The sequence below is a fragment of the Chelonoidis abingdonii genome, chromosome 2, assembly GCF_003597395.2.
Source record: "Chelonoidis abingdonii isolate Lonesome George chromosome 2, CheloAbing_2.0, whole genome shotgun sequence".
Classification (NCBI taxonomy): domain Eukaryota; kingdom Metazoa; phylum Chordata; order Testudines; family Testudinidae; genus Chelonoidis; species Chelonoidis abingdonii.
Genome location: NC_133770.1, coordinates 128,817,228 through 128,839,175, shown reverse-complemented (window position 1 = coordinate 128,839,175; position 21,948 = coordinate 128,817,228).

Sequence of the window (21,948 nt, the reverse complement as noted above, 5' to 3'; positions counted from 1 at the left end):
GCAGAAGAAGACTCAGGTATTGAAAGGAATTCTTATTTTATCAACAATATTTAGAAGACGCAAAAAAAAATTAACCAGTCAGGACCTTGCACCCCCCTATAACCTTGTCTGTGCCCCCTCCCCACTACCAGTGCACTAGCTGAAAACCAATGGTTTAAACATAATCAGGTACACTTATGTATTTTGGATAAAAACACCACCAGACAATTGGACATTATTGCTACAGCAGCTACATTCAGTCTAAGAGTTTTTTTCCTATGAAAAAAAACATGTTTAAGTGAGCAGGTTGTTAAGAGATTGGAATCTTCAGTTTTCCTACAAGATATATTAACCTCTGCTGTAACTTCCTGTATTAGTACAATTCTTCCTTTGATCCATTAGCAGAATATCCATCAAGCAGATGTATCTCACTACAAAGGTTGGGGCACATTAATCCTAGCATTAGTCATTAGGCATTTAAGTGTAATGTTATCCATCCCTTGTGTGTTTTGCTAGACAGCAGGAGGTCAGAATACACAGGTTCACTCTGGATAAACAGATTACTCAGTTGAGCATTTCTATAGTTTAATTAAAACCCCATCCCAAACACTTAGTTTAATCTCCATGTGTATAGACATTAGGAATGTGCTTTTATTGGAAAGCTCAAATTTTATATCTAGGGTCAAGTTACACTCATGCAAATCCTTAAAAAATAAAGTTTTAGAATCAGGTTTGGTGTTTCTGAGATATTTGAACTACAACGCTTAATTTATCAGACAGGAAATGTAAGAGAGTTCTGCTGGGAGTGACACTACTATCACTAATAATTAGGGCCCTACCAAATTCATGGTCCATTTTGGTCAATTTCATGGTCCTAGGATTTTAAAAATCAAAATAATTTCATGATTTCTGCTATTTAAATTTGAAATTTCACAGTGTTGTAACTGCAGGGGTCCTGACCCAAAAAGGAGTTGTGGGAGGGTCAGAAGGCCATTGTAGGGGATGTTGTGGTACTGCTACTGTCTTCATAGAACATCAAGATTAGAAGGAACCTCGGGCAGTCATCTAGTCCAATCTGCTGCTCAAAGCAGTACCAATCCCTTCACAGCTTTTTGCCTTAAATAGTCCCCTCAAAGATTGAACTCACAACCCTGGTTTAGTAGGCTAGTGCTTAAACCACTGAGTTATCCCTCTTCTCTAGGAGCCCTAGCACTGAAGGCAGAGCTGCTGCCAGCAGAAACACAGATGTAAGGATGGCATGGCACTGCTGCCTTCAGAGCTGGGCACCTGGCCAACAGTGGCTGCTCAGCTCTGAAGTCAGTACAGAAGTAAGGATGGCAATACCACAATCTCTCTAATATAAACTTACAACCCCCTGCTTCAACTCTCTTTTGGGTCAGGACCCCCAATTTGAGAAAGGTTGGTCTCCCCCATGAAATCTGTATAATATAGGGTAAAAGCACACAAAAGACCAGATTTCACAGCAGTAAATTTGGTAAGACCCTACTAATAGTAGTATTCAAAGTGGAAAAAGCCATACACTCTGTTCTTCACTTTTGTTGCTTCTACAATTATTTCACTAGAGAATCAATTTTCCTATAGTATAAAAGTTAACATTTGTCCCCAAATCATATGCTTGAATTTTTTTTCGGCCTAAAATATTTCTTTTTTGGTGTGCGTAACTGAAATAATAGAGAAAGAATACAAGATAGTGTGGTGTTGTATAAAGGTTTCATCACATTATTTTGGAAAAGATTCATTATTCATGAACATGAAAGCCACAAGTACTAATAAAACCTTTAAATAGTATCATGACACCATCATATCTTGTCTGTTTCACATATTTTACACAGTCACCTTTAAAAATGTTTTAGGAAGTTTAAAATATTTTTATTAATATATGCTTTAAAATCCTTCCACTGCAAACAGAACCTATGTTGCGTGGCAAGACTTTTTGGTTTCTGTGGCATTTTGGTGGAGCACACTGGAATTCTGCAAGTTTCATTTAAATTAAAAATGATTATTCTTTTCCATAGAAAAAATATGTTACTGAATTTTAATAAGAAAATAAATAATGTAGCTGGGACAGTAACCTCCATATTTATTTTGATATTAAATCCATTTTATTCTGTTCATACATTTACAGGGATCAGTCCTCTGACCTAGTTCCTCATGCTATTCACTACCATAGCAGCACACAGCTTGTGGAAAGCTCCCTAAAGGAGAAGATGACTTTGGGTTTCCCACAGCCAGTTCAATGCCACCTGCTCTCTTTATTAGGTTGATTTGTTTCAGGTTACTTTTATTTTTGGTTGATTAGAGGTTTTTAGGATGTAAACGTTCTTATAGTCATTTTATGATGGAAAAACCTTTTAAAACAGGGAAGTTTTGCAGCATTTCCTAAAGATGGTCAAATTCTGGATTCACCTGATAGCTGGAATTGTGTTCCATAGCCAGATCCACTCAGACAAAAATGCATTGTCCCTAGCTTTCTCATGCTTCATCCTGGGCTTTCTTATCCGCATTGTCTCAGAAGAGCAAGTTGTCACAGTGTTCAAAGATCAAAATACAGTCTTTAATGTAACCAGGGATCGATCTGGAGGGCATTGAGCATGAGTCTGACATGCTCACAGTGGCCTTAAGCTTATTGCTGGCTGTACCCACTTTATCAAATGATTCAGATTGCTCTGTACCAATAATCTGTCTCTATCATTATTTACCACCCCCTAACCTTTGTGTCAGCTGCAGACTTTATCAGTAGTAACGATATATTTTCTTACAGGTCACTGATAAAAATATCCAGTAGTGTTGGACCAGAAACCAGTAACTGTAGGACTCCATGCAAATCACTCTCATTTGTTGAGGACTCCCCTCAGAGCATAAAAATGTATTCAACACTTCTGCCTATTCTGCATCATTTTTCACTATTTTATCATCTCCATTCAGTAATCAACGAATGTCAGTGTTAGGATTTCTTTAGTTTCCAATGTATTTAAAAAAATGCCTTAACCCTGTTGATCATAGAAAGTTCATTAATATCTTTTAGCTTTCCTTATCAGTTGCCTATTTTTTAACATTTATTTCACAATAATTTAGCCTCCCCTTTTTCATTTGTTGTATATTTATTTCTTATTTTTATTGCTGTTTTCTATAACTCTCATCGAGAATGCATATATGTATTCTTTCATGACTGTGGAATTACAGTGTTTGGAGCATCCTATCTCAAAGATCAAGATTATGCTTCTGGCTCTTGTGACACGTGATGAGTCATTTAAACATTCTGTTCCTCGTTAACTCTAGGAAATGGACTTGTTCACATTCCTCCTAAGTAAAGAAGGCATGAGAGTTGGGGGTTGGGAGAGTCATTGAACTAGGGTAGTTTCTTTTACTGTATAAAAGTAGCCACAGTTGATTTGGGGGGAAATGGTGAAAATATTTTCCTGACAGGTCTTTATTTTCTTCATCAGTTTCATAGCCGAACCTTCTCAGGTTTTCAAATAACGGCACTTTCTTAAACATTTTACTATTTCTGTCTTTGAAAACTGGCTCTTGCAGGGACCAATTTTATAATCTAGCTATGTTTTAAAATTTAGTGGTGTGACCTTATTGGGAAGATTAAAGGATAAAAACAAAATATGAAGCTACAAAAATTTGAAGAAGACCTGATTAAGATTTTAAAACCTGAAAATGTATTTTTGCACTTAATCAGTATTTTCGGAAAACAAACTAGTTGTCAATAAAATGTAACCTTAAATATTTGGACGCATGAGGATTTTATTTTATTTTATTTTGGTATGCAGGATCAAATAATCTTATGAGGAAACTGTGGTTGTCACTTTAAATATGTTCTAGCCATAATAAAAGCACAAACACTTGCTGAGCTGAAGTTGGAACCTTGGTCAGTCAGCTTCAGAAACACAACCTCCTTGCACTTCAGGTAAAAGTTAGCCCTCATGTACAGAAATATCCTAATGCTCTTTCTAAACTGCAACAATCATTAGAAGGCATCATGATCTCACACTCGATGTTTGGTTCTGTGCAGACATACCTTGTCTTTGCACAGAGCCCAGCTGAAGTCAAAGACAAATCCTCATTGCAACATGAGATCCTTAGTGCCTCATTCTGTTCCCAGTGAAATCAATGGCAAAAAACTTCCAATGACAGTAGGAGCAGGATTGAATGCATAACTCTTTTGGAATTCAAAGGCAGCAGGATTAGGCAAGAAACTATTCACAACAAAAGATGTTAACAATTTTACTTAATTACAACCACTTTTCTTCACAGAAGTTTTCAAGAAGAATTAATAATATGAAAATGTTGGAGGGTTAATAAAAGCTGTTTTAGAGCTAGAAGGCTCCAAAACAACATAAAGTCATAGATTCCTAGGCCAGAAAGGACCACTGTCTTCATCTAGTCTGCCCCCCTTATCACAGAAGCAATAGAACTTCCCTAAAATAATTCCTGTTTGAGTGAGGGCTTATCTTTTAGAAAATATCACTGTGTATCAGTGACTTTCCCGCTTCATTATTTTTGTGTCATCTGCAAACTTTATCCATAATGGTTTTGTATTGTCTCGCAGGTCATTGATAAAAGTCTTAAATAATGTAAGTCCAATCCTTCCAGGATCCCACTAACAATACATCTTTTTGATGATGATTCCTTATTTACAGTCACCTTTTGACTGTTAGCCAGTTTTTACTCCACTTAAAGTTTGTCGTGTTAATTTTGTATCATTCTAGCTTTTTAATCAAAATGTGCTGTGGTACGAAGTCAAATGCCTTGCAGAAGCCCAAGTATATTACACCAATGCTATTACTTTAATCAACCAAACTTATCTCATCAAAAAAAGATATCAAGTTAGTTTAACAGGATCCATTTTACATAAACCCTTATTGATTAGCTTCAGTTATATTACTCTCATTTAATTATTAATCTAGTTCTATAGCAGCTGCTTCATTATCTTGCCTAGGATCAGTGTCAGACTGATAAGCCTATGGTTACTCAGGTCATCCCATTTACTCTTTTAAAATATTGGCACAACATTAGCTTTCTTTCTATCTTCTGGAACATTTCTAGTGTTCCTATAACTATTGAAAATAAACAATAATTGTCCAACAAGTTCCTTAGTGAACTCATAAAATTCTTGGGTGGAAGTTATCTAGACCTGTGGATTTAAAAATGTTTAACTTTAGTAGCTGCCATTTAACATCCTCCTGAGTTACTAGTGGAGTGGAAAGACTTACCATCATCATAGGAAACAACCATATAATCTGTTTTTTCCCAAATACAAAAGAGAAATTTTATTGAACACTTTCACCTTTTCTGCATTATAATTGGTAACTCGACCGTTTCCAACTTGTAATGGACCAGTATAATTATTAGGATTCTCTTTGTTCCTAATATAAAGATTAAACTGCAAGGAAGCATAAATAGGGCTTTATAATGTAAATTGACTGCAACTGTTGCTTGGAGTGACAAATATCTCTCCATATTCTTATATAGATCATATGTGGAAATAATATATATTCAATAACTTTATTTATATCTCAGAAATTTACCATGCACCTTTCACTACCTCACCTGCTCCCCCTCCACCAATCAATCGCTCTCAGGGCTTATTCTAACCATCCAAGTTCATGAGCAGCTCAAAAAGTAAGCATTTTGAAAAAGTCAGCCCGCTAGAGAAAGGTTTTTCATTTACTCTCTATTGATGGAACTAAGCCAAGCCCATGGTACTTTGCAGCCAGGCCAAAGGCGAAATGGAAAAAACACTGGGATCACTAAACAACTTCCCAGGGCATCTTTAATAAGCATTCACAAACACTGAATTTGAGTCTGAAGCAAGAAAATCCTTATTAGGGGAAAAGGTGTTGGGTTTCCCCTGAGATCTTTTCTAAACAGCTTAATGAGTATCCTCTTTGGAGCTGTTGTAGGATTTTAATTAAATAACATGTTTTGTTTAAAATTTTTGACACTTTTTACTGTATACACTGCATGTTTTATGGGAGTGCACGCTTTTTGTAAATTGCAAGTTAGCAGATGACATATTTAAGTTGTTTACCTTTTAAAACTGCAATATTTATTTTTATGTTTATTTTAAGTGTTTTACAGGCAAAATAACTTTTTTGGCCTAGGTTTTGATAATTGCTGTATTTTACCAACGTTGTGTTTTACTACGGTTTTTACTCCCCTGCTTCTCCTCCCCCGGCTTTTTTTGTATTGTAACTATCTGAGACTTCAATGTCACACTTAACTTTTTTGACAAGCAGTTTTTAAACTACTGTTCTTTCTTTCTTTCTTTTGCACTACAATTTGTTAGTTGTTTTGTGCCCAGGTTACAATTCTACTAGTACATCTGAAAGCACTTAAGCCATATAGAAATTTCTGTTTATTTTAGTGTTTTTAACTAAATTGTCTATAGTTAAACAATTTAAACCAGATTGGTTTTGTACCTGCAGCAGCCAGCACAACTGATTATTTACAGACACATTTAGTGGGAAGGGCCCATTTCCTTCAGAGTGTCTGTTAAGGCTTTTTGGGGGGGGAAAGCATAGTTGTGGTACTTTTCACCACCTGACTTTCCTTTTGTATAATTTGTTCAACTACTAAAGATTTTACCAGGCATGACTGCACCAAATTATACTGGTATAACTGGGTTTCATTATTAAACCAAGCATATTTTTTCTTTTTAACACTTTAATTTCCTCTTTTTAACATTTTAACATCCTTTTAACGCTTTATTATTTTACTATCCCTGACTATTTAGTCCCCAAGATCTGCAGAGTTAATTTGTGCAAAACCTTTTTTAACTGCACATTAAAATTACTTATTTTATCTTTTTCACTGTTTAATAAGACACTTTGCAAGACTTTACTAGCTACTAAATTCTAGGATTGTAACTCCTCTATCTTATTTTCCAGAGTAACAAATTTTTAGCCAACTTTTTCTCAGCAGCTCTAAGCTTAGCGTTTATGTGTTTGCACTATTTTTTAATTTAGTACACTTTACCTGCAAAGTTGTACTCACTAAAAACAGTCCTTGAAGGATGATTTCTTTTTACTTTGGATTTATGCAAATAGGTAATAGGCATTGTGTTCTCACCGACCTTTCAGGAATTTTTTCAATTTAGTCTATTTCCTTCTCCACAATTTTTGCTGATTTGCTTTTTATGCTTTTTGCATTTATCCCTTAAAGTTGCACATCGTGTTTGTAAAGTTTCAGCCGTCAGAAATAATCCTTGTTAAACTGCTGCTTCAATCCAATACTACTTTTTCCAGGGCTGCCAATGGGATCTATTTTTGAAATTTTTGTGGCTTTTGACAGAGCTTGTCTGTGCTAAGCTAATAGTTTATTTATTTATGGCATTCAATGTGCCTCTGCCACATTCTACCAAGCATCCTTTCTTCTTCTTTTTTTAATCTAGTTCCACTCATTGCAGTTTCTTTTTTACCAGGTCCCAGTCTTCCCCTAATACTTTTCTTTCAGTGCCATTTCCCTTCATGCTAAGTGGCGACCCTCACACTAAGGAGTGTATCCGCCACCTGCTCCAGATGACTGGATCAAAGTCATGGTACCACTTTGTTGGGGGTTCCCCAAAGATGTCTTCCACTCAGTCCCCAAGAATTCAGTCCAACTCCAATCTCATCGCTCAGGTTCCTTTATTTGGCATATAGCAAAGCTACACTGAGTTGATCAGACTGAAAAGTAAGGGGTGGGTCTTGAGTGTACCACACATCCAAAGTTACACAGTAAACTTTTCTTTATACACATTTACACATTACATCACATTTACTATACATTGCATCACACGTTTTGTAGTAACCCTGTACATCATGTTGGCCCATTCATGACTTACTCTTTACCTCATATTATGTACAAGTCTATTTGTTACCCATTGTTATCTTTGTTCATTTGGTTTCCTGGATGTTCCCCCTTATCTCAGCTAGTACAGACATTCTGTTTCCATCCTACTGATCCATTTACCTTCATATTCCTGTCTCCCAAGAAATGAGGCCTCTCCCATGTCCAATTACTCATGTCAAGCCAGGCCTAGAAAAAGAAACAGATATGGGGACTTTAAAGTGTCACTGGAGGAATTCTGGTTAGAAAGCTTATGCAAATTAAGCTCTTTCTATAGCTGTACTTCTCCCTCATTCACTAATATACAGGGACAAAGAGATATTTTTGCTATGGAACTTCTGTTGATCTGGGGTTCTGGATAAACGGCTCATGCAGATGAAGCAGCTCTGTGATAATACTTCCCCCCCCGCCTTCACCATCTAATAGGAACAGAGCACTCCTTACCCTCTAGAGCTTGGGGCACCAAGGACTTTGAATTACTTTATTACCCCCTGCCTCTAGCGAAACAGAGGTTTGCTGGTGCTTAACTGGGTGTCAACTCCCTGATAAAACAGCCTGTTTGTCATCCAAACAATCTCCTCAGGGTGCTGCCATGCCTTATTTTGCCTTGCAGATTTACAGTAGGTGCACTCAGGCACCGAGCCCCTTTCAAGCATTCCCCTGTAGTGTCTAGCCCCTCATTCTCTGAACACTCACCAAAATACTCTCATCCTCTGAACACTCACAGGAACAGTATACACACCAACTTGAATGATTCAACTCAGGATCAGCACCTTGTATAATATATCACAGCTCTGAGATATATTTCTAGTGAAAACAATGATAAATATATTATTCAAGATCAAGATTTAAGAGATAGTGAGTAAGGATAATGGAAATGGAAATGTACATATAAACAAAACCAATACACTTTTTTTAGAGACTAAACTTCACTTTACAGACTAACCTCCTGTCTAAAGCAGCCTCATCTCACCTAAAGCCTTTTTCAACATTTCCAACCGAGGATGAATGTAAACACTCTGTCCATTTACTTCGTAGGTGCAGGATAAATGGGTGTCTCCTTGTGTTCCACTTATATTCCAAAAATTAATTATGTGTCTTCGGAACAGGAGAATCCCCAGCACTTGTTTTTCCTGGTTATTTTACCTATCCCTGTTGACTTTGAATACAAATGACTGCCATGTGTAACCTTACAGTGCTTATCTTAAAAAGCTTACTTTACATGGGGACTGAAAGGTGAATAAACATTCTTTGTATGGCAGAAACGAATTTATCAACTCTGCCTTAATACAGATTTTAGGAACATATTTTTAGCAGACGTATGTAAATCCTTATATAGTGCCTGTACATAAATTTCACAACCAGCATGATCCTAGCTTTGATTTAAGATCTCACATGACAGTCTTTGAATGTACATATCAGAAGGTACATATCAGAATCAGGATATTCTTGTAACCCCCTTTACCAATTGGCATTTGGGAGTTCTTAAGGTCACACTCAGGAACTCCTCTGTTGATAATCACATACTGGGTGATGAGCTTATGTGGTAGTATAAGCAATGATCCTTGAACCAAGGACCATACATTTGAGTCTTTTTCTTGAAAAATATGTGCGTTATTAGCATTAGTGCTCTCAACCTATTTTTTGCTTGGTGTCAAGGCCATAATAGGTCAAGAGAGACCAGCACAAGAGTCCTATCTAGGACAAATCAAACCTTTGCCAGGAGATCTTTTGAGAAATTTAGCTGGGACAGCATTAGATCAGCGATGTGCTTGGCACTAGGGACAGGAACACTCGATGCATTCATCAGGAACACAACACTGAGACGTGTGTGTGTGTGTGTGTGAGAAAAACCACTGCAATATATGGAGTAGGTTGACCCCTCTCATACCTCTTGTTTCAGGCTATATTCATTTCCACGAGGTGTTCTCATTCATCTTCCTCCTAAGGGGCACTGAGTCATCTATCTGACATCCTGACCGGGAAAACCGAGAAGTGTGCTGCTTGCCAGAAGCTAGGATTCATGTTGTGACAGAGAGACTGCCGAGACTCATCAAGCCCTCAGATCATAATCCCTTCTTGCTTCTCCACATGGGGACCAATGATACTGCCAAGAATGACCTTGAGTGGATCACTGCAGACTGCGTGGCTCTGGGAAGAAGGGTAAAGGAGGCTGAGGTGCAAGTGGTATTCTTGTCCATCCTCCCTGTGGAAGGAAAAGGGTAGGTAGAGACCGTTGAATCATGGAAGTCAATGAATGGCTATATAGGTGGTGTCTGAGAGAAGGCATTGGATTCTTTGACCATGGGATGGTGTTCCAAGAAGAAGGATTACTAGGCAGAGACAGGCTCCACCTAATGAAGAGAGGGAAGAACATTTTCACAAGCAGGCTGGCTAACCTAGTGAGGAGGGGTTTAAACTAGGTTCACCAGGGGAAGGAGACCAAAGCCCTGAGGTAAGTAGGGAAGTGGGATACCAGGAGGAAGCATGATCAGGAGAGCGCAAGAGGTTAGGACTCCTGCCTCATACTGGGAAAGCATGACAATCAGCGAGTTGTCTTAAGTGCCTATACACAAATACAAGAAGTCTGGGACACAACCAGGGAGAACTGGAAGTCCTTGCGTAGTCAAGGAATTATGATGTGTTTGGAATAACAGAGACTTAGTGGGATAACTCACATGACTGGAGTACTGTCATGGATGGGTATAAACTGTTCAAGAAGGACAGGCAGGGCAGAAAGGGTTGGGGAGTTGCATTGTACGTAAGGAGCAGTATGACTGCTCAGAGCTCCAGTATGAAACTGCAGAAAAATCGGAGAGTCTCTGGATTATGTTTAGAAGTGTGAGCAACAAGGGTGATGTCATGGTGGGAATCTGTTATAGACTACCAGACCAGGGGGATGAGGTGGACAAGACTTTCTTCGGACAACTGAGTGAAGTTACAAGATCACATGCCCTGGTTCTCATGGGGGACTTCAATCACTCTGATATCTGCTGGGACAGCAATACAGCAGTGCACAGACAATCCAGGAAGTTTTTGGAAAATGTAGGGGTCAGTTACCTAGTGCAAGTGCTGGAGGAACCAACTAGGGGCAGAGCTCTTCTTGACCTGCTGTTCACAAACAGGGAAGAATTAGCAGGGGAAGCAAAAGTGGATGGAACCTGGGAGGCAGTGACCATGAGATGGTCAAGTTCAGGATCCTGACATAAGGAAGAAAGGGGAGCAGCAGAATACGGACCCTGGACTTCAGAAAAGCAGACTTTGATTCCCTCAGGGACTGATGGGCAGGATCCCCTGGGAGAATAACATGAGGGGGAAAGGAGTCCAGGAGAGCTGGCTCTATTTTAAAGAATCCTTGTTGCGGTTGCAGGAACAAACCATCCTGATGTGTAGAAAGAACAGTAAATATGGCAGGTGCAGCTGGCTAACAGTGAATTCTTGCTACATTCATAAACAGAAACAGAAGTAAAAAAGTGGCAAAGACTGGCCAATGACAGGCAGGAGTATAAAATTTGTCAGTATCGCAGGAAGTGTGCATTAGAGGCCATCACACTTACAGTCTGATAGCAGGATGTTAAGCAGTCAAGAAGGTCTTATATAGTATCGTCTCAATGACAAAGGTCAGCTCTCCGACTACTCTGGCAGCACAGGATGGAGATGTAGGCTGACCACCCTCTGTGAGGAGAAAGCAGTGGGTCAGGACTATTGAGAACTATGGAGAGCACAAGATCCATGGCCGGATGAAATTGCACTCAGGAAGCTAAGGTTGCAGATCGTTGATCGTCAGACCATTGGCCATTATCTTTGAAAAACGTCGTGGCCAATCCAGGGCCCGGGAGACTGGGAAAAGCTAATTAGTGCCCATCTTTAAAAAAGGGAAGGGAGTCTCTGGAATTACAGCCAGTCATCCTCACCTCAGTCTCTGGAAAAAGCATGACGTTCCTCAAGAATTCAATTGAAGCACTTGAGAAGAGGAAGAGATCAGGAACACAAGCATGAATTCACCAGGGCAAGTCTTCTGACTAACTATTGCTTCATCATTGAATGAGATAATGGCTCGTGGATGGGGAAAGCACGTGACCGTATTATTCCTTGACTTTAGCAAAGCTTTTGATATGGTCTCCGACAATATTCTTGACAGCAAGTTGAAGAAGTATGGTCTGGATGAATGGATTATAAGCTGGATAGAAAGCTGGCTAGATCATCGGGTTCAATGGGTATCAAGTGGAGTGCTCCAAGGGTCGGTCCTGGGGCCGGTTTTGTTCAATATCTTCATTAATGATTTAGAGGATGGCGTGAATTGCACCCTTAGCAAGTTTGCAGATGACACTAAACTGGGAAGAGTGGTAGATATGCTGGAGGATAAGGAAAGAATACAGAGGGACCTAGACAAATTAGAGAATTGGGCCAAAAGAAATCTGATAAGGTTTGTCACGAAGGAGTTAAAATTCAGCCCTCAGAAAAGACAGAAATTACTGAGAAGCAAGGATATGGTTTCTGTCAATACATAGTAACTTAGTTCAACTTCTTGGTAAGAAGAGACAAAGCATGTGCCCATGGAAAGGGACAGTTCAGTGAGGAAAGCAGGATCGGGCCCAGACAAGCAAGCAGGAATATTTCAGTAGCACAAATGGCACTGACAATAGTAAACAATTGATAAGCTTATATGGTCAACTTAGTTCTTACAGCAGAATAAACCCTCTTTTCACAGCACACTGGATATCTGTAAGCATTCATTTCTACCCCACCCCCACTGCGCTTCCTTCCCCTGCAAGATAGTTATACATGTTTGATACAATTAGGATGACCTCTATATATATGTACTGTTCTTATTTTTATCTTTGTTCAGGGTTTTCTCTTGACTTGTAAGAATGTGTGCCTCTGTATGTACAGATAAATGCAAATGAATTGATAAGAGAATGTATATAGCTGGCCACGGTGCCACTGTATTTTTGAAACTGCTTGTAAGTCTTCCTGGGACCATGAATAAACCCCCTTCAGTGTTGTCTGTGCTTGCCTGATTCTTGGGGGGAAAAATCTTTTTGCCTAACAGGTTCAACAAGGACAAGTGCAGAGTCCTGAATTTAGGATGGAAGAATCCCATGCACTGCTACAGACTAGGGATTGAGTGGCTGGGCAGCAGTTCTGCAGAAAAAGACCTAGGGGTTACAGTGGACGAGAAGCTGGATATTAGTCAACAGTGTGCCCTTGTGGCCAAGAAGGCTAATGGCATTTTGGGCTGTATAAGTAGGAGCATTGCCAGCAGATTGAGGGACATGATCATTCCCCTCCTTTCAACATTGGTGAGGCCTCATCTGTAGTATTGTGTCCAGTTTTGGGCCCCACACTGCAAGATGGATTTGGAAAAATTGGAAAGAGTCCAGCGGAGGGCAACAAAAGTGATTAGGGGTCTGGAGCACATGACTTATGAGAAGAGGCTGAGGGAACTGGGATTGTTTAGTCTACAGAAGAGAAGAATGAGGGGGGATTTGATAGCTGCTTTCAACTACCTGAAAGAGGGTTCCAAAGAGGATGGATGTAGACTGTTCTCAGTGGTAGCAGATGACAGAATAAGGAGCAATGGTCTCAAGTTGCAGTGGTTGAGGTTTAGGCTGGATATTAGGAAAAACTTTTTCACCAGGAGGGTGGTGAAGCACTGGACTGGGTTACCTGGGGAGGTGGTAGAATCTCCTTCCTTAGAGATTTTTAAGGTCCAGCTTGAGAAAGCCCTGGCTGGGATGATTTAGTTGGGGATTGGTCCTGCTTTGAGCAGGGGGTTGAACTAGATGACCTCCTGAGGTCTCTTCCAATCCTGATATTCTATGATTCTATTTTCAACTCCTATGCTGCAAGTGGGTATGCAGATCCTTTCCACATGCGCGAGGGCCAGATTTGATGTAGGAATTCTGGATCTTTCTGCTCCTCCACCTTTACTGCATCCAGCTGTTAACCAGGAATATCTTTTACGTATATCTTGCTAATGGTTAACTGGATGTGCTCTAGGTTCCACACCTTAAAGCCGCATCCAGCAGACTCATTCCCCCAACCTATATCTGTCATCAGCAAGAATACTACAGACAGGATTAACTATGAAACACTTTGATTTATTTAACAAAGTCTCAAACAGTAGATGAAAGGACCCCCAACAAAGCAGCATACAAAGGGTTTTCAGGCACAGGTTGGCTTAACAAACTGACATGAAGTCAAGGTCCCAAACCCACAGGACAAGGGAGTTTACCATAGGTAAGATATAGACATATACAGCTTAGAACACCAGGTTCAGTGGAATGGACCCACGACAATGGACTTCATATATTGGATAAAGTAGAATTCTTAGATACAGGTAAGACCAGAATTAATTAGGAATTGGTAACTGGAACTATGGAGTTTGGATCTTTTTCTGTGATTTCTGTAGCTCCCTCGAAGTCTTCTCTTGGGTGCAGCAGTCTTTTGTGTTCTCCTGTTACTAGGCAGAACACAGGCCATGTGACTGTTGCTCTTTTCCTGCCTCAGAGGGGAAAAAGGCACCAATGGTCTTGAGAAAAAGGTTACCAACATGATGGACAAACAACTATTTATAAACGAGATGGCGAAGTGCCTAAACAATATGGAACGTGAAAATTTTCCTCTACACAGCTGGCACAAACACTACCAGCCAAACCAACTTCTCTACTCCCTGTGGATACCCCAAGCTTACCACAGACATGGAGTACGGAGGGTGGAGCTAAAATGAGTGGTGGAAATTGCATCCATAAAGCTTCCCTTGTGGCTCCCCTGACCACAGATGGCCATCAGCCCCAAGCACTACCACTGCAACTTCAATAAATGAATGAATGAAGAGAGAAAGAACATAAAAATGGGAAATTAACTGACAAAAACACTTTTTAACTCAGGGTTAAGGTTGTCTCATGATTATTCATGCACTACCAGAATATAGAAGATAGCTAAATCTCTGTAAAATAAGAAATATAGAATTAAGTAATCTCTCCCACACCACTTCCTCGCATAATTTTAACTCTGCCTTCTTTAAGTGATTCTACAATCTGGCCCTGTCAGAGATAAGAGCACTGTATCTTTCCTCAACTTTTGGAGAACAATGGAGACATGCACAGGGCTGCCCAGAGGATTCAGGAGCCCCTTCCACAAAAAAAATTGCAATACTATACAATACTATATTTTCATGGGAGGTCCCTGCGGGGCCCAGCGCAAATTGCCCCACTTGCTCTGCACCACAGGCGGCCCTGGGAAAAATAAACTTTCTGCATGTTGGCACAAACCCAGTTTTGAGAAAACTTCTTTACAAGGTATCACTGGTTCTCAGCATCAGCTAGTGCTAAAAGGCACTAAAGCTCATTAAAAGAGTTGAACAAATACTTTCCGTCAAAACTTTTTCTGGATCGAAAACTAGGGGTTTTTAAAAAGCAGAAAAAAAAATCACAGACAATTTCTGCTTTCCTTCAAAATTTGTTGTGGCTTTTTTAATTGAAAAGCTGAAATTAGTCTGCCAAAACCTGAATATGGTTTGGGGTTTCAGAAGTGTGTGTGCTGTGCTTGATTGTTTAAAGAAGCAATAAAAAAATTGTGCTTAAAAAAAATTCAAAACTTTTGAACCACCTCAGCCTGAGCCCACCCAGTCAGAGATTTTTCCAGGTTTCTGATATTCTGCTGGCTTCCTTGACTCATATCTGTCTCCATAACTTTGGGTTCATTTAGGTTAGAACATAAGAACAGCAACTGGTCAGATCAAAGGTCCATTCAAGGCCCAGTCTCCTGTCTACCACATGGCCAATGCCAACGTGCCCCAGAGGAGTGAACCCTAACAGGTAATAATCAAGTATCTATCTCCTGCCATTCCATCAGCCCACCATCCTGGCTAACAGCATTAAATGACTTAACCTCCATGCATTGATCTGTTCCTAATAGACGCTACCATGCGCCCTCACACAACTGGAACGTTACTGTGGGTTGTCTTTAGTAATAGCTATGTACATACCCACGAAGAGTGAGATTTGGCTTGTTTCCAGAATACTGCGATGAGCATGTTGTGAAAACTGAATTTGCCCCTTCAAAAATCAGCACATAATGCAGTGGATGGATACAGGGTACTAAAATTAAATCACCCAGGTTCTCAAAACTGGGGGGGGGTCAGGAACACCTCAGGGGCACGGTATATACTGGGGGCACGAGCTGTACAGCCCCACCGCAAACCTCCAGCCATTTGCCCTCCAGCATAATAGGTTAGATTGAAAAGTTTTAATTTATGGACGAGGTCAACACCAGAAGTGCTGGGGAAGGGGATACCAGATAGTAAAATGTGAGAACCACTGAATTAACCGCTCTGGAGCTTCAGGGAATGCAGGGAAGGGGTCTCCCTTGGTAGGTTTGGGAAGGATTATAGCTTTCTTAGGTAGATCCCTCCCCAGTGGCTATTAAATGAAGCGTAACCCCCGCCTATGGCACTGAAATTAAATATAGACTATACATTGACATTTGAGAAGTGAAAGGCATGTGCCTAATGAACCTCAGCTGGCTCTCTCACCTCAAACTTGTCTGAATGAGCTTTAGCAGTAGAGGAGGCTGCCCCCCGAACGCAAGTCCCTGCCCTCCTATCTACCCCAACCACTTCCTGCCCGGACTGCCTGCTCCCCTCAGAATCCCCACCCATCCTACTCCTGTCCTCAGCCGTCCCAGGACTCTCCCTCCCCGCAGCACAGGGACGCCACCCCATGCCCCTGTCCTGACGCCCACCCTATCCACCTCACGAGTCTGACGACCCCCAGAATGCGCACGATTCCACTCCCCCATCCCGTCCCTGATGCCCCCCATCTCGCCCCCCTCTCTGCCCTGATGTCCCATGGGACTCCGCCCCTTAGCCAGCCAACCCCCCCAGTCCCCGACCCTTACCCCTGCTCCCCTCACTCGGAGCCTCACACACATCCAGGAGCTTCCCTCCACAGTCTGCAGCGTGAAACCTCCGGCGGGCCCTGAGCTCACCCCGCCGAGCCCGCGTGGGCAGGGGTGGGGCGCGAGCTCCAGCCGAGGACCACGAGCTCTGCAAGCCCCGCCGGAGACCACACTGCAGGCTACCTAGGGAGCTGCTGACGCATGAGCTCAGGAGAGGGCGAGGGGTGGTGCGGCAGGGAGGAGCATCAGCCGTTCCGTGTGGGCCCTGCAGAGCTCGGCCGGGGCAAAATGGCCCTACGTTCCCCCACCCCCACCCACGGCGGCCCCGAAATGCAATAGGAGTATGTGGGGAAAGAATCAGACTTTGTCTTGAACTGAACAAGATTGAGTTTAGATCAGGCTTTGCAAATGGTGAGCTAAATGTGGTCACACGATAAACTATCCATGTCAACCCAACCGCCCAAAGTTTAAATCAAGTGTTGCGAGAACACTCAGGGACCTTAGTCCACTCCCTGTCAATGGAGCAGGGGAGCTAATTCCCACAACTAAATCATCTAGTCGATCAGGGGCTTCGCAACCATGGACCTACATATATCATAAGAGAAGGGATGAGTACACAGCCACCTGAGTCCTAGGAAACCCAGTCCAGCGCTTCACCACTCTCCGAGTGTAAAAGTTTGTTCCTAATACCCCTCCTCCACGGTAACGAGACCATTACTCCGTCTGTCATCAGGTACCACTGAGAACAAGTCCTAGACTCATCCTCGTTGGAACCCCCTTTCAGGGGTGAAAAAGCAGCATCAAATCCCCACTCATTCCTCTCTCGTAGATTAAATCAAATCCCAGTTCCCTCACCCTTCCTCATAAGTCAGGTGCCCAGACCCCTAACATTTTTGTGCCCTTCTGCTGGACTCTTTTCCAATTTTTCCAAATCCTCTTTGTGTGGGGGCACAAAACGGACACAATACTAACAGATGAGGCCTCAACCAATGCCGAATAAGAGGGATGAACACGTCCCTCAATCTGCTGGCATGCTCACTACTACGCCCAAAATGCATTTAAGCTTCTGGCAAAAGGGCACTCTGTTTGACTCGTTATTCAGCTCTCGCACTGTATCCCTAGTCCTTTTATGCAGAACTGCTGCTAGCCACTCAATCCTGTTGTGCAGTGCATGAGTGCTGCATCTAAGTGCAGGTCTCTGCTCTTGTCCCTGGTGAAATCCCATCAGATCCGTTGCAGAATCCTCTAATTTGTCTAAGTCCCTCTGTATCTTTTCCTTAGCCTCCAGCATATCTAACACTTCTCCCAGTTTAGTATCATCTGCAAACTTGCTGAGGGTGCAATCCACGCCATCTTCCAGATCATTAATGAAGATATTGAATAAAACTGATCCCAGGACCAACCATTGGGCCACTCTGCTTGATACCGGCGGCCAACTAGACATGGAGCCATTGATCACTACCCATTGAGTCTGATGATCTAGCCAGATTTCTATCCACCTTATAGTCCATTCATCCAGACCATACTTTAACTAGCCAGCAAGAATACTGTGGGAGACCGTATCAAAAGCTTTGCTATAGTCAAGGAATAACATATCCTACAGCTTTCCCCTCATCCACAGAGCCAGTTATCTCATAATAGAAGGTAATTAGGTTAGTCAGGTATGACTTGCCCTTGGTGAATTCATGCTGACTGTTCCTGATCACTTTCCTCTCCTCAGAGAGCTTCAAAATTGATTCCTTGAGGACTTGCTCCATGATTTTTCCAGGGACTGAGGTGAGGTTGACTGGCCTGTAGTTCCCATTCATAGGATCCCCCTTCTTCCCTTTTTAAAAGATGGATGTTCACATCTATTTATCCTTATCCTAAGCATTTCTTCTGGGATATCAGATTTAGTTACCCTGCCTGAATCTTGTGGTGAACTATGATGTGTTCCAAAAGACTGCTAGAACACAACAGAGCAGTAGTGCAGAGAAAATGTGTGGCAGTGTGTGAATGCCAGTGTAGATGTGCAGTTTTGGTGGACTCTGTGAATATGAAAGATAATGTTAGAATGGAGTAAAGAATCCTTGTATTCCCTTATCTTTATAACACACCTTGGGCTTCTGGAGGTGACAGCTGAAGCTGTTCTAACAGCCCTGAAACAGATGTTTTTACAATTCTTTCACAGATTCTTGATTTTAGAGCCAAGAAGGGCTATTGTGATCATTTACTCAGACAGTCTGCATAACACAGCCAGTTAAAAAGGGATTCCTTACTCCCATAGCTGCATCTGCATCTCTCCTTGGAACGCAGTATACAATTCTGCAAGCTGCTGCTACACCCATTGGATCAATACAAATGCATTTAATACAGTGAGAGTCAGTGAGGGTTGATGAATGATTGCATAGAATTATGGGTATAAGACAGTATAACACAAAACAGAAAGTAGCACATTGTGTTAGTAAACAGGTCAGATTTGTTTTGGTCCTTGAGCCTACTACCAGTTCCAGAGGGTCAGAGTTAAGATTGTCAGAGGGTGTGGTTTGATTAATTTTAGCTCTTTATTTCCTGTTTTTCTCCTTTAGCAGTCTAGAAGAGCATGAAGCAGCAACAGGCAACTTTAACTCTGTGTTACAGAAGTTTATTTGTCCGTGAATATAATGTAAATAAAACAAATTACACTAAGAAAATATGCAGACTCCATGTCACTGATTTCTCTTTCTACATGAAACTCACCTGCTAGGCCTTGAACTCTACTACTGCTCAGAAAAAGGCCAACAATATTACCCAGAATAGATTAAACTGTTTTTAAAGACATATTAGATTTTTTTCTCATAGTGTCATCATATGGAAGAGTTTAGGTTGTGCATATTTATACTTCAATATATTTGAATTTCTTTGAAGTTTAAACTTAACTTTGAATATCCTGGGTTTATGATGCTTATTTTGAAGTTTATTACAACATCTGTGTAATGCTTTTACCCCACATTACAGACACATCCTCACACCTTTAACATTTCCTTGAAATTTACTTCTTAAAAATTATTGAAATTTTCACACATGAAGAGTAAAGAAGAAATCCAACAAGAATGTTACTATGAACTATTTCAAATGATTTGCAGAGATCCCCATTAAATCATTTGACAGATGTAAATACAGCTTAAATGAACAGTGTGTTCCAGTTGTATTGCTCTTGATTTCTACACAGGTTTTTAAAACTAAAAAGATAAACTGGAGAAACACAGTTCATCCGCTATTTGTTTTCTGTAACATCTTTTACGTTAACTCTAACAAAATGTTTCATAGAATTAAATAAGATATAAGAGCAGACACAGAGAGAAAAAAATATGTAAAGGTGGGCATCTGTGATTTCAAATAAGATTTGAAAATGCATGAAGAGTCAATGAGGCAGGGAAATAAAGGAAGATTGTGCTTGTTTGGCAGGTACAGTAAAGATGTAGGCTCTTTCAGCCATGCTGCCTAGGCTGTGAAGGGACAGAAAGGACTCTGTTGTCACTTGAGCAAAAGGTACAGGGAAAACTATAGAGAGAGAGAAATCATGCTATTTGGGTAAGCTGGAGAAAATCCATGGAGTATTTAAAAAAGATGGAAGCAACTTTGAACTGGGCCCTGCAAAAAATTGGGAAGCTAAGAGATTTGGGGAATAAAGTGTTTGTGTCCTTTGTGTAGGAGCAAATAAAGGCAGCTGATTTCTATGTATGGTGGAGTCCAGAATGCTAGGTGATAGAGGAGGGAGATGAGTAGTCCAACAAGAAGGGTGATACCCTGTTGGGTAGGTGGTGATAAGCAGATTTGCAGCCTTTTGATAGGACAGATAGGAGGAGAAGTAAAGTTCAGGATCAAAGATGGTAGCGAAGTTATAGGCACTGGAAGCAGATAGGATATCTGAGTTGTAGAGGTAATTGGAGGAGCTGAACATATATTTGAGATGCTCCTCTTTTCCAAGGGAAACATCATTGTCTTTAAGATGTTAAATAAAATGTGAGATGAAGCCACAAGTTTATTTAGTTAAGACAAGGAGAGAAAGTGGATCGAGAAGAATAATTAAAGGTGTTCAAAAATATATTGAGTGTCTTCTGGGTAAAGGTGTTAGCTAAAGATAAAGTTGGAAATAAGAAGACTGAGAAAGGAAAAACAGTAAAAGAGCACGGGGCTATAAGTCATAAAAGAAGGGCCTTGGCACATGGAAGCCATCACCAGAGGAGGATGTATTTAAATAATATTCTCTGTGTTATTATTATTTCAGAATAAAAGCTGGGGACAGGGATATCATTGATATACATTACATATTCATTACATTTGTGTATTTGAAGTAGTCCTAGATTAATAATATCAAATAATAAAAGTCTCATTCTGCTCTTAGTTACACTCTTTTAAGTTAGGAAAGCTCCACTGAAGCCAATGGCATGACTACTGATTCACATTTTCATAAATGAAAGCAAAATTGACCGTATACTATTATTAACTAATAATACTTAGTTCTAGCACAGAATACCTATGTGATACATAAATATCATGCCCATGTTACTTATGAGAAAACTACTCACTCATTAAGGTTTCACATAACCTTAATTCATTTCACCATTGTGACTAAACTAGGAGATAACCTGATTCTCACAATCACTCTGTCTTTATGATTTACCAGTATGCAGCTTCTTTCAGATGTACATAGTTAAAATATTCTGATCACAAGTTGTGCTCTACTACCTATGAATGGTAAATATTATGGATTGTTCATCTAAATTTGTGAGCATCCTTAAAATGCATAGAACTAAATAAATTCTGTTGATATAATTCCATTTTATCCCATATTGGTAATCTAATGATAGTGCTCTCAGCCGCATGCTAAACTTTGATGGCTGTACCGCACTTTGTGTTCAATAAAAGATAACATAAGAGATCATTAGAGTAACTATGTCAGATTAAATGTATTTTCTTGTACAAAAGTAAAGTCCCTTCAGGAATCATTGCGATTTACTTTATCTCATAGAGAACAATATTTTCCCAGTAGTCCTCAACACAAAGGGCCATTACAAAATGTAATTCATATTTAATATGTTCAGAAACGTTCAGCACAAATTACAAATGGAGGCTTTAGTGCAGTATTTATGTTCTGTTACCAACAAGATATGTATAAGTAATATGTGTCCCAGGGCTCCTAGCCTACACAGCTTACATTTATTTGTTACAGGGTGCACTTAT